The sequence below is a fragment of the Chrysemys picta genome, chromosome 8 (assembly GCF_011386835.1).
Source record: "Chrysemys picta bellii isolate R12L10 chromosome 8, ASM1138683v2, whole genome shotgun sequence".
NCBI lineage: Eukaryota > Metazoa > Chordata > Testudines > Emydidae > Chrysemys > Chrysemys picta.
This window is the reverse complement of record NC_088798.1, coordinates 19989794-20003168: the sequence shown is the minus strand read 5'-3', so window position 1 is coordinate 20003168 and position 13375 is coordinate 19989794. Positions and strand designations below refer to the sequence as shown.

General features: G+C 44.6%; 1 protein-coding gene across 8 annotated transcripts in view; it reads left to right on the top strand.

The window, feature by feature from the left end:
* Positions 1–220: 220 nt before the first annotated feature.
* GNG12 (G protein subunit gamma 12) overlaps positions 221–13375 on the top strand; it is a 68584-nt gene continuing 55429 nt past the window's right edge. For 2 of the 8 annotated variants that reach the window (XM_008166660.4, XM_065554006.1), the window contains exons 1-2: positions 227–581; positions 12502–12570. The gene's annotated coding sequence lies outside the window, so the exon portion shown is untranslated. Of the gene's footprint in view, positions 582–1074; positions 1216–12501; positions 12571–13375 lie in introns of those variants that run through there. The other 6 variants (XM_008166657.4, XM_065554005.1, XM_024103854.3 and 3 more) reach the window with 4 other exon arrangements.

Here is a 13375-nt window from a genome sequence, read left to right as displayed (position 1 = left end):
TGGTGATGCTTTGGCACTGCGGCTGTGTGGGGGCGTGGGAGGGTATGCCCTGGCAGGGGGGGTAGGAGACTTTGGGAGGGGGCACAATGTGAGGGTGGGGAAGGGGATGACCCCATGGGGCGATCCCTGACACTGGGGCGATGTGAAGGAGTGGGGAAAGTGCCGTGTGACGCCGCGGGGTATGACGCCGTGATGGGTGGGTGGGATTCCTTGGCCCGGGGGCAGTGCGAGGCTGTGGTGGGGGGCGGTGTGAGCGGTAGGATCTCTGGTACTGGGGCGGTGTGAGGCGGCCGGCAGCGCAGTGTCACCCGGTGACGCTCCCACCCCAGGCTGCCCGAGGGGACCAGCAGGCACAGCCCCGCCCCCTTGGGCGAGGGGCACAGAGAGGGCGTCTCCCTGGCTGGCTTGGGCGCCGGCAAACTCTGGGTCCTGCGGCGGGCGGGAGAGCTCCGGGCCCGGCCTCCCTCGCCCGGGGCCAGGCGGAGCCAGCAGCGGGAGGAGGAGCGGGTGAGAGGTCGGCCAGCTCCGGTCGCCCACAGAGGCTGAGTCCCGGGCAGAGAGGGCGGCGGCGGCGCCCGGCGGTGAGTGCGGCGGCCCCGCGGGGTGGGTGGCAGCCCCCGCGCCCGCACGCGCTGGGGGGAAATCGCGGCAGGCGGCGCCCAGCAGAACAGTGGCCCGTGCGGCCGCTCTCCGCTGTGGCCCTCCCCGGCGTGCCTGGCTCCTCGGGTGTGGTGACTGAGACCCCGCACCTCCCTCCCGCCCCCACCACTCCTCTGCTGAGGCTGGCCCTGGGGGAAGGTGACTCCTGAGACCACCAGCGTGGCTGGCCTTGGGGGAGAGCCGAGGTGACTCCTGAGACACCCGCCCACACATACACACACGCCTGTCCGCCCGGGCGTGGCTGGCAGTGGGAGAACCAGGGGTGATATTCACATGCTCCTCCAGTGTGGTTAGCACAGGGCAAATGGTTATTGAACTCCTCTCCCTGCATGGAGTGTGCGCCTGCTTATATGCGTGCCAGAGTTGGAAGTGATGGCAGGGTTCTGGGAGTGACTTATTACAGGAACTTCCCAGCAGGTGTGGAAATAGCACCTACCCTGGCTGGCTAGTCTAGTTTTCCACTTGCTGCTACCCCTTCAGCCTCTTCCTTAGATTTGAATCAACCCTGCTCAAACACCTTCTGCCCCATCTTGGTGATACTGCTAAATGTATCAGGTAATAATCTTTGTATCAGAGGGGGTCGCCGTGTTAGTCTGTATCCACAAAAACAACTAGGAGTCCGGTGGCACCTTAAGGTGCCTCCGAATTCCTCGTTGTTTTTGTAATAGTCCTTGATACTGTTACAAATAGGAAAAGGAAATAATTGTTCCCATCAAGGACCAAGATATGACAGGACTTAAAACTATGGTAGAACACATTGTCTAGGGATTGTCTGGTGATAGTTGCCACTTTATTACTGAATATTTACTATTTTTCCCCAGGTGAATAGACTGGCAAAACTAGTCTTAAGGGAAATGTGGTAACAGAAAGAAAGAAGGGAGTTAATTAATGTGTCCTGTCATGTTTAGTGTTTGCCTGTTTGGCTTGTTTGCTGCTGGGAAGGAAACATGCAACTTGTTGAAAATTCCATCTGTTTCTAAACTCTATCATCTTTCTTCTCATCCATATTACCTCTTTATCCCCTATGCCCCGTGCTGCTTTTGAGGACAGAATGTTTACATTCACTAGTGTAATGACAGTTGTTTCAGAGGCTGGTATACTGCCTACAGAGAATCTTTTAGCTGATATCAAAAAGTGTATTTGTTTTAAGAAAGAGTTTGGCTCTGCCTTTAACGTGTATTAAACCTTCGAAATATTGCACATCGTCTTATGCTTGTGGGTAGCAGTCTCTGGTGTTTCAGCTGCAGAAGTGAATGGATAAATCAGATAATGACAGATCTAAATCAGCAAACATTTTAGTTAGCAAGTTTGTGGTTTTTTTTAACTTCCCCCACAAATTTCATTAAAACAATTTTGCATTAAAGCCACATATATTTAGACTGATTTTATTTAATTTCAGTTAGTTACATATCCCTACTAAAAACCCCACTCATTTATTAAAAAAATACAGTGAGTATGTAGCTATAAAAGTTTTTATTAAACAAAAACATATTTGGAATAAGTATCCTTGTCCATCCATTGTGAATACTGATTAATTTTTATTCAGTATGTCTTTATAGTGTTTGTTAGTGATCTGAGCATGAGGCTGGAGTCAGAAACTGCTGCAATCTAATCCTAGCGTTGACACTGATTTGCTGTATGGCCATGAACAAATCACTTAAAGCTGTGTGTCATTTTCCACATCTGTAAAGTGGGGATCACAAAATTCCACAAAGGAAAGTTTGTGTTGATTAAGGCCCCTATTTGTGTGGGCAGACAAGGACTTCATTGGGGCTCTATGCTGGTTGAGTAGTCTGTCTTCATGCAACAAGTTGCAGATTGGGTCTAATTAGTGCATTGAAGTAGAAACATGTTATATTATTAACATTATTAATCAAAATGTGTCTCACCAAAACTTGTTACTTGTCTTATATATATATATAATTCATTTTAGTCATTCTTAAACTACAATATCATATGCCAGGCTAATATTCATGATGTTTTTAATGAGAGAAATTCTTTAACATCCATCTAGATGATGTTTGAATTATATTTTTAGCATTATGTATAGAATAATATTTAAAGTGATTCGTCACATTTTCCCCAATATTGCAATTAATTTAGAGCTAATAATAATAGGTAATTAGCTTGTATTTATGCTAATTGTAGATTAGCTTGAAATAAAACTCCATGAGTAAGTGACCAGTACTGTATAGTAGTAGTATTTTGTGCTGGTCCAACACAAACTAAATGAGATTAAAGGATTAGTATACAGTTAATGACTTCTAAATCCCCTATTTCATCTCTTCCCTCCCCCTGCATTGTATATATTAGAGCAATTTGGGAGCTCTTTAATCAAGTGATAAAGTGTCAGAATACATTTCATGAATTGCTTTCCCTTAGAAATTAAGTAGTGCAATAAAGCAATCTTATCTGGATAATTATAAAGCTAATCAAGGTACATGCATTTAGTAATGAAACACTTCAAAATTGTTTTGAGACTTCTAACTTCAACTCTTTTTTTAGGATACATTGCTGTCTCAGAAGTATACATACTTTAATTCTATTTTAATCTTTTAGCACAGATACTGAGTTATACAAATATACATTTCAGCTACTTGTTTCATTTTAAATAATATGTATAATTCAAACCTGTAATTATGTAGTAACTAATTCTGTGGATACTAAAGGTCTGAATTCTTGGGCCTGATCCTGCAAAAGCTCAGGACCTTGGAGCTAACTCATAAACAATGTGTCTGTGGCTCTAAGAGTACAACCTGTGGAATATCTTGGGTGCTGGCTCCACAGCAGGCGTATGTGTTCTTAGGATTTTGGGTCTGTCTTGGAAGATATTAAACAACGTAAGTTTTACAAAAGGCAGTAGCTCAGTTGCTGTACAGGCAAAGCTCCCCAACTCCTGATTCTTGGTCTGTTGGTTAGGCCCTGCAGTGGAAACAAACCAATAGGAATTATTCCTGCAGCCTGGTTCTAATGAACTGACCTACCCTATCCCATAATACAAGAACAAACACAGACTAAATGAAATTGACAAATTTTAAAATGAATAAAAAGTACTTTTCATGCAATATAAAATTAACTTGTGAAATTCGCTGCCACTGAAATAAGCAAGTAATTTAAGGATTAGAGCCATCTAGAAATGAAATTAGCATCTGCATTTATAAAATAAAGAATAAAAATGACAATCAGCCCTCTTGCTTTAATGTATAAAGGACCAATGGCCTGAACCTGCTTAATACATTTTATTATTGATTCAGTTTAACTTCAATGAGAGCAAGGAGCAGGATCTTTCCCCATATCCTGAGTTGGGCTGAGGACTTGCAATTCCCAGTGAAACCAAACTGGCAGGTTGTTTGGTGTCTCTCTGGATTTGGTCCAGTTTTATTACTGCTGGACTCGGGCAGCTTTTTTCCCTCAATGTGGTGATATTGCATGGACTAGACCTAATCTCTCTAAGACTTGTCTACACATGAAAATTAATCCAGAATAATTTAGGAATTTAAAGTGGATTAACTATCCATGTGAGGACACTCTAACTCTATATGTGGATGATTTTATTCTAGAATAAATCAGAAATAGCTATACTGGAATAACTCCCTATGTAGACAAGTCCTAGCCTGAGTAGCATAATGGTATTTCAGATGAACCATAGGATAATTCTGCAACTGATGTGGCAATTCTCTGTTCCTAACTATAAACCAGTGTGTACATGTGACTGGATGTGTAAATCAGTGGGGGAAGGTTTGTTTGATAAGTGAACATTTTTAGTGTCTGGCTTCCAAGGATTAATAAGAACGATCAGTGAGTTTAAAAGAGGATTAATGAAAATTACCTCGAGTGACTTTCAATAGTAGTAGTAGTAGTAGTAGTAGTAGTAGTTGTGTGTGTGTGTGTGTATATATATATATACACACACACACAACTATATATATATATATAATGAGGGTTTCAGGATTTATTTTTTTCCCACAGAAGAGCAACTTCGTTAGTTGGAGGGGACAGTGTAGTTTCTTTCCTAAGTGTGAACAAATTGTTTTGTTTCATGATGACAGTTGGAACGAAATGGCAAATTTAGGCAGCCCACTTACAAACTTTGGGGTATAAAATTCTCACTGGAAAAACAATATCAAGAAAGTGGTGAAGGGAGGCAATGCTTATAGACTGCTGTTATGGTCTGTCTTTCCATGTTTGCCTCTGCTTTCCTCTATAATAGGCAGATTTCACCCCCCCCCCCCCTCCGTTTTGGATGTGCAGAAGATCCAGAATGCAGTGGAACCCTGTGCCTAACTGTTGCACTTACGGCTCTTTGGGGCTCTATGCTTTCTAGTGCAGGGGTAGGTTTTAAAGATGGGAGAGACAGGTGGACTCATAAATGTTTGGATCCACCTGTCAAAACTTGCTAATTGGGATGCTTCATCTTTGAGGCTGCAAAGTCTTGGCTGTGGAGCACTTCCATTTTGACCCTGTGGAAAGACTACTCTTCTGATCAGTGTGGACATGCCAGTTTGGCATGCACACCCATTGGCTGAGCAGTGCCATATGTACTTACTAAAAATGGCAAACTGCGAGAGAGGGAATGTTGCAGGTTCCAGTGCCTCTTCGCTCCATTGTTTACCGAAGACCTCATCTTTGCTTTCAATATATTGTATTAAATCCAGTATGAAACTAATATAATTGTTACATGAATCACTGAATTTTCTTTGTGGATCAGCAGATTTCTCCATCTTGTTTTGTCTTCCAAATGTATAGTCACCACCAACCTGAACCTGTTGAGTGTCTTGCTGAACCAGGGGCGCTGGAACACTTTTTACAGTGGGGGTGCTGAAAGCCAGTGGTCCCCAAACTTTTTACTTTGCACCTCCCTTACCCCGTCCGTGCCCTCTCTCCCCAGAGCTGGGGCCAGGACTGGGCCGTGGCTCCGGGAGGGTGGGGGGACGCGGACAGGGTAAGGGGCCTGAGGCTGGGACCACAGCTGGGGCTGGGGCCCTGCACAAAACCTGGGGATGCTGCAGCAAGCCCCGTACCCTTAGTTCCCATGCCTATTGGCTGAAGTGGCCTCTCCCTGGGTTTGGTAATCTGTGAATGGTTTCATTATTCACATTAAAAGGGGGAATCGTAGGGATCATCCACAATCACAGTGGGAAAGGAAACACGGTGACAGTTATTGTTTGGTGGGAATAGAGTCTCTCTAGATCTGCTATTGAAAAATCCAGAGTTCTTGAAAATTGTAAAATGTCCTAACATTTCAATGTATATGTGCACAGCTGCTCATTTCACATGATAGGCACATATGACTTAGTCTAAGTAATTACTTTTTCACCACCATGACAATTATTTGTATTATAATAGTGTCTAGGGGCCCCAATTGAAATCAGTGCTCATGGTGCTAGGTGCTGTATCTACACCTAGTAATAGATTGCATTTAGGGCTGGGTGAACATTTTTGGCAAATGGTAAATTTGCTAAAAACTGCAGTTTCAGCTGAGTAAAAAATTGAGGATTTTTTTTTTTAAAGTCAAATTGACAGAATTTTTTTTTTTTATGTTGAGTTAAATTGACCTGAATGATTTCTCCCTTCCCCTCCCCCACCCATTTTCGTGAGGGGAAAAAATGAAAACAAAGCAATTTAGTTTGAAAACTAACACCATTTTTTTTGGATTTTTCAGTTCAGCCATTGAACCAAAAAATTATTATTTAGTCTGCTCTAATCATGTTCTAATGTAATAGATATTTGCTTAGGCTATGTCTACACTACACAGCTTTTAATGACATGGCTGTCGCTACAGCCGTGCCGCTAAAAGTTGTGCAGTGTAGCTGCTGTTCGTCAGCAGGAGAGAGCTCTCTTGCCGATTTAAACAAAAAAACCCAAAACAAAACAAAAACTCCAACAAGCGACATTTGTGTTTTCGGCAGGAGAGTGCTCCTGCTGACAATGCACTGTTCACACTGGCATTTGTCACAGCAAAACTTTTGTCTTTTTTTGGGGTGGGGGAAATGGCGTTTTAACCCTCTGAAAGACACAAGTTTTGTAGTTCAATTGCCAGTGTAGACATAACCTTAGTACCATTACATCAATAGGTGATGATAGTGTGTCCCTTGGACACAACCCCACATATTTCTGCATGTTCCAGGCAGGAATAATAAGTTTAGAAAGGGGACTGTGGAGGGCTGCTGGTAGTCAGAACACAATTGTGCTACTTTGGTAGTGTATACTACTAGTATGCAACGTATGTGTAGGTCAAGAATTTTGTCCCTGCTATTTAGACGTCAGCTTGGCTGCTGTGCAATAGAAAGCAAATTTGTTCTGTTTATACCATCTTTCTTTCCATCCCTTTTCCATATTTTTTAAAACTTGCAGTACAAACATTTCACTTTGACATGATTTAGTTTTAGTCATAAACTTGTTCGTAGCATTATTTTTTTCACTCTGCTTAATGTACAATTGTTCTGTCATACAACATCTGGTAAAAGTTGACAGTTAAAGTGAAGGGTGAGATCCTTGGATGTTTGGAAAATGTAAAACTGAATTTTATCTTGGTGGGTAATGTTTATAGAAAGCCCATTCATTCATATGGGCTGGTATTTAAACATTGACTTCACAGATGCAGAGACTAGTATTTTCAGTTCCTTGCTGAATCGGCCTGTTGCTGTTTGTGACCCACCCTTGTTAAACAGGGAGTTGTAACATGTTAAATGAAGTCCTGCTGGATCTTGCATTCTTAATAGATAGTTATCTGTGAATGCTCATGCAGGTAGGTGTTCTTAGGAAAACAATGTCTGGAACAACTTTTCTCACTTACATGGGTGGAGATTGGGCAGTTTGTATTGAGGCTCAAAGGCAACCGTAAATTTCATTTAACTATTTGAGATTAAATACTCAATGTAATGCAAAATAGCAAAGGTGAGTTTTTCTATTCCTAGTGTTGATATAGGATTAACTACAAACAATAAACCTTAATTAGCCTTTCACTGCTAGAAACTCTACGGAGATAGGGTGGGGGCACAATTATTATGGTTCTAGAGGAATTGATTTCCTCCAAGCCAGATTCTGATACCTTCACTCCTGCTGAGTAGCACCTTGCTCTGCAAGTCGTCTGATTGAATTGAATAGGACGGCTTGCAGAGTAAATTACTACTCAACATGAGTGAGGGTGTCAGAATCAGGCGCGAATGAGGAAATACTAAAAAGGTTAAATCAGGGGTCGTCAACCTCTGGCACACGGCTCGCCAGGGTAAGCACCCTGGCGGGCTGGGCCAGTTTGTTTACCTGCCGCGTCGGCAGGTTTGGCCGATTGCGTCTCCCACTGGCCGTGGTTCGCCATCCCAGGCCAATGGGGGCGGTGGGAAGCCATGGCCAGCACATCCCTCGCCGCTTCCCGCAGCCCCCATTGGCCTGGGATGGCGAACCGCGACCAGTGGGAGCTGCGATCGGCTGAACCTGCTGATGCGGCAGGTAAACAAACTGGCCCGGCCTGCCAGGGTGCTTACCCTGGTGAGCAGAGGTTGCCGGCCCCTGAGTTAAATGTAGGTCTTGGCTAAGTGGCAGCTTAGGGGTTGTGGAGTCATAACTATCTGCAAGTATTTGAAGGATGTCAGTACCAAGAAGGGAAAATAATTGTTTATTATCATTCAAGGGGCTATAATTAGGAGTAATTGGGTATCATTAGAAAGGGAAAATGCAGCCTAAATATCAGGTGGAATTTTATGACCATGAGACTTGTTGCTATGTAGAATAGTCATCCAGTGGGAGTGGTAGAAAGCCCGCTTTACAATTAAATTGAACAAAACCAGAAGAAAATGTATTGTGCAATGCATAAGTGTTCTTAGAATCATAGAATCATAGAATATCAGAGTTGGAAGGGACCTCAAGAGGTCATCTAGTCCAACCCCCTGCTCAAAGCAGGACCAATTCCCAGCTAAATCATCCCAGCCAGGGCTTTGTCAAGCCGGGCCTTAAAAACCTCCAAGGAAGGAGACTCCACCACCTCCCTAGGTAACGCATTCCAGTGTTTCACCACCCTCCTAGTGAAATAGTTTTTCCTGATATCCAACCTGGACCTCCCCCACTGCAACTTGAGACAATTGCTCCTTGTTCTGTCGTCTGCCACCACTGAGAACAGCCGAGCTCCATCCTCTTTGGAACCCCCCTTCAGGTAGTTGAAGGCTGCTATCAAATCCCCCCTCATTCTTCTCTTCTGGAGACTAAACAATCCCAGTTCCCTCAGCCTCTCCTCATAAGTCATGTGCTCCAGACCCCTAATCATTTTTGTTGCCCTCCGCTGGACTCTTTCCAATTTTTCCACATCCTTCTTGTAGTGTGGGGCCCAAAACTGGACACAGTATTCCAGATGAGGCCTCACCAATGTCGAATAAAGGGGAACGATCACGTCCCTCGATCTGCTGGCAATGCCCCTACTTATACAGCCCAAAATGCCGTTAGCCTTCTTGGCAACAAGAGCACACTGTTGACTCATATCCAGCTTCTCGTCCACTGTGAGCCCTAGGTCCTTTTCTGCAGAACTGCTACCTAGCCATTCGGTCCCTAGTCTGTAGCAGTGCATGGGATTCTTCCGTCCTAAGTGCAGGACTCTGCACTTGTCCTTGTTGAACCTCATCAGGTTTTTTTCGGCCCAATCTTCTAATTTGTCTAGGTCCCTCTGTATCCGATCCCTACCCTCTAGTGTATCTACCACGCCTCCTAGTTTAGTGTCATCTGCAAACTTGCTGAGAGTGCAGTCCACACCATCCTCCAGATCATTAATAAAGATATTAAACAAAACCGGCCCCAGGACCGACCCTTGGGGCACTCCGCTTGAAACCGGCTGCCAACTAGACATGGAGCCATTGATCACTACCCGTTGAGCCCGACGATCTAGCCAGCTTTCTATCCACCTTACAGTCCATTCATCCAGCCCATACTTCTTTAACTTGGCGGCAAGAATACTGTGGGAGACCGTATCAAAAGCTTTGCTAAAGTCAAGGAATAACACATCCACTGCTTTCCCCTCATCCACAGAGCCAGTTATCTCATCATAGAAGGCAATTAGGTTAGTCAGGCACGACTTCCCCTTCGTGAATCCATGCTGACTGTTCCTGATCACTTTCCTCTCCTCTAAATGTTTCATAATTGATTCCTTGAGGACCTGCTCCATGATTTTTCCAGGGACTGAGGTGAGGCTGACTGGCCTGTAGTTCCCCGGATCCTCCTCCTTCCCTTTTTTAAAGATGGGCACTACATTAGCCTTTTTCCAGTCATCTGGGACCTCCCCCGATCGCCATGAGTTTTCAAAAATAATGGCTAATGGCTCTGCAATCTCACCCGCCAACTGCTTTAGCACCCTCGGATGCAGCGCATCCGGCCCCATGGACTTGTGCACGTCCAGTTTTTCTAAATAGTCCCGAACCACTTCTTTCTCCACAGAGGGTTGGTCACCTTCTCCCCATGCCGTACTGCCCAGTGCAGCAGTCTGGGAGCTGACCTTGTTTGTGAAGACAGAGGCAAAAAAATCATTGAGTACATTAGCTTTTTCCACATCCTCGGTCACTAGGTTGCCTCCCTCATTCAGTAAGGGGCCCACACTTTCCTTGATTTTCTTCTTGTTGCTAACATACCTGAAGAAACCCTTCTTGTTACTCTTAACATCTCTTGCTAACTGCAACTCCAAGTGTGATTTGGCCTTCCTGATTTCACTCCTGCACACCTGAGCAATATTTTTATACTCCTCCCTGGTCATTTGTCCAATCTTCCACTTCTTGTAAGCTTCTTTTTTGCGTTTAAGATCAGCAAGGATTTCACTGTTTAGCCAAGCTGGTCGCCTGCCATATTTACTATTCTTTCTACACATCGGGATGGTTTGTTCCTGCAACCTCAATAAGGATTCTTTAAAATACAGCCAGCTCTCCTGGACCCCTTTGCCCTTCATGTTATTCTCCCAGGGGATCCTGCCCATCTGTTCCCTGAGGGAGTCAAAGTCTGCTTTTCTGAAGTCCAGGGTCCGTATTCTGCTGCTCTCCTTTCTTCCTTGTGTCAGGATCCTGAACTCGACCATCTCATGGTCACTGCCTCCCAGGTTCCCATCCACTTTTGCTTCCCCTACTAGTTCTTCTCTGTTTGTGAGTAGCAGGTCAAGAAAAGCTTTGCCCCTAGTTGGTTCCTCCAGCACTTGCACCAGGAAATTGTCCCCTACACTATCCAAAAATTTCCTGGATTGCCTGTGCACCGCTGTATTGCTCTCCCAGCAGATATCAGGGTGATTAAAGTCTCCCATGAGAACCAGGGCCTGCGATCTAGCAACTTCTGCTAGTTGCCAGAAGAAAGCCTCGTCCACCTCATCCCCCTGGTCTGGTGGTCTATAGCAGACTCCAACCACGACATCATCCTTGTTGCTCACACTTCTCAACTTTATCCAGAGACTCTCAGGTTTTTCTGCAGTTTCATACCGGAGCTCTGAGCAGTCATACTCCTCTCTTACATACAACGCAACTCCCCCACCTTTTCTGCCCTGCCTGTCCTTCCTGAACAGTTTATATCCATCCATGACAGTACTCCAGTCATGTGAGTTATCCCACCAAATCTCTGTTATTCCAATCACATCATAGTTCCCTGACTGTGCCAGGACTTCCAGTTCTCCCTGCTTGTTTTCCAGGCTTCTTGCATTTGTGTATAGGCACTTAAGATAACCCATCGATCAGCATGAGACAGGAGTCCTCCCCTCTTGCACTCTCCTGCTCATGCTTCCTCCCAGGATCCCATTTCCCCACTTACCTCAGGGCTTTGGTCTCCTTCCCCCGGTGAACCTAGTTTAAAGCCCTCCTCACTAGGTTAGCCAGCCTGCTGGCGAAGATGCTCTTCCCTCTCTTAGTTAGGTGGAGCCCTTCTCTGCCTAGCACTCCTTCTTCTTGGAACACCATCCCATGGTCGAAGAATCCAAAGTCTTCTCTCTGACACCACCTGCGTAGCCATTCGTTGACTTCCACGATTCGACGGTCTCTACCCCGGCCTTTTCCTTGCACAGGGAGGATGGACGAGAACACCACTTGCGCCTCAAACTCCTTTATCCTTCTTCCCAGAGCCACGTAGTCTGCAGTGATCCGCTCAAGGTCATTCTTGGCAGTATCATTGGTGCCCACGTGGCACCAATTCTTGTGGGGAAGTATAAAAGTTATATCATCTAGTCTTACTCAATGACTCTTTCTAATTTGGTCCAGGTTGACATTCATCTTTGTGCTTTAATAAAATGGTGGGAGCTAATTGCTTATAAATGAACACTAGTCCACTTCCACCATCCCACATCAATTACATATTCATCTGAGAAGCCAAAAGTGCTTTTCTGGGAGGGTGTGTTATTTTATGAGTATTTTTTGTGTGTGGTTAAGGCACAGAACTGTGCACCTCTTTGCATCTCAGTTTCCTCTCCTGCAAATGAGACCTCCCTAACTCAAAGGAGTGTAGTGCAGCTTGGTTCACTGATATTCATAGTGCATTGAGGTTCCTGGGTGGAAGTCTCTCTAAAAGTGTAAAGAGTATCCTATCTATTTCTTCCTGGAGGTAACTTTTTTCCTTTTTTTAAAGGAACACTGTCAATATCTATAGACTTAAAGATATAGCAATTTAAAAACATTCACTCCCATTAGAACCTCCTGGTGTCTTACATATAATCACATTTCTTTTAAAAAGTATAAAAATTCTTTGGGTCCACAGCGGCCAAAACAGCCCCCATTTTTTGCTGTGCCCAGTGTTCCCTGCATGAAATAATATAAGACTTGTATGTTATCTTTCATCAAAAGATCTCAACGTGCACTAAGTTTGTGAGGTGTATAAGTTTTATTTTTGTCTGATTTAAAGGTGGAGAAGCTGAGAGATGGGGACGTTTTGATTTGACCACAAGGTCACCCAGTGAGTTGCAGAGCCAAGGTTAGAATCCAAAATTACTCTGTTCTTTGCCAAAATAGGCGATGCTCCCTTCCTACACAGCACACCGTTGCTGCATATTTATATTTAAAGGGTTGGATCATCTAAAAGTGTTGGTTGGCCTGCAACATCTAGATAAATAGTAGCTGGGAGGCGAGCAATGGTGCAGGGATTGGTTTCCAAAGTACTGTGTACTGTAGCTAATAGCTGAGTCAGAGGGAGAAGGTGACTTGGTGGATAGTTTTGGTTTTTTTCCCCTGTTTAAATAGTTTCTTCTTTATTGTAGGATCTGGGGGTGGGTGGGTCACCCCTCCCCCACCTCTGAGGGTGAGGGGCCAGCAGCTCGGTCATGGCGTGCACGCCTAGAGTGTCGTCTGTCACCAGAAGGGGGGAGCAGAAGCTGAGACACACACAGCCACGCCAGCAGGGGAAGGGGGGCCCGGACTCCTGGGTTCTTCACGCCCCTCCAGAGGGAGCTCAGCTCTTCTGCAGGCCAGGAGCCTGTAGGCATTGGTGGGAGACAAAACACTGCAGGCCATATCCTGTGAACAAGTTAAATGGAGGCACTATTAGTTGGCAGGTAGTGTTTACAGGATCTTATCCTAATGTGGAACCAACTATCATTTATTTATTTCCCATTCATGACATCTTGCCTTGCAATCCTAGGCAGGAGACCATCAATCGAATTAGATGTTAGAAATGTTCTTTTTTGCCAAATGCCTATTTGTTTTTAATAGCAGACAGGAATTCAGTCATTTAAATCAATTGTAAATTTTATATTTAAAAATTAAATGCACTGTAGGAAGTC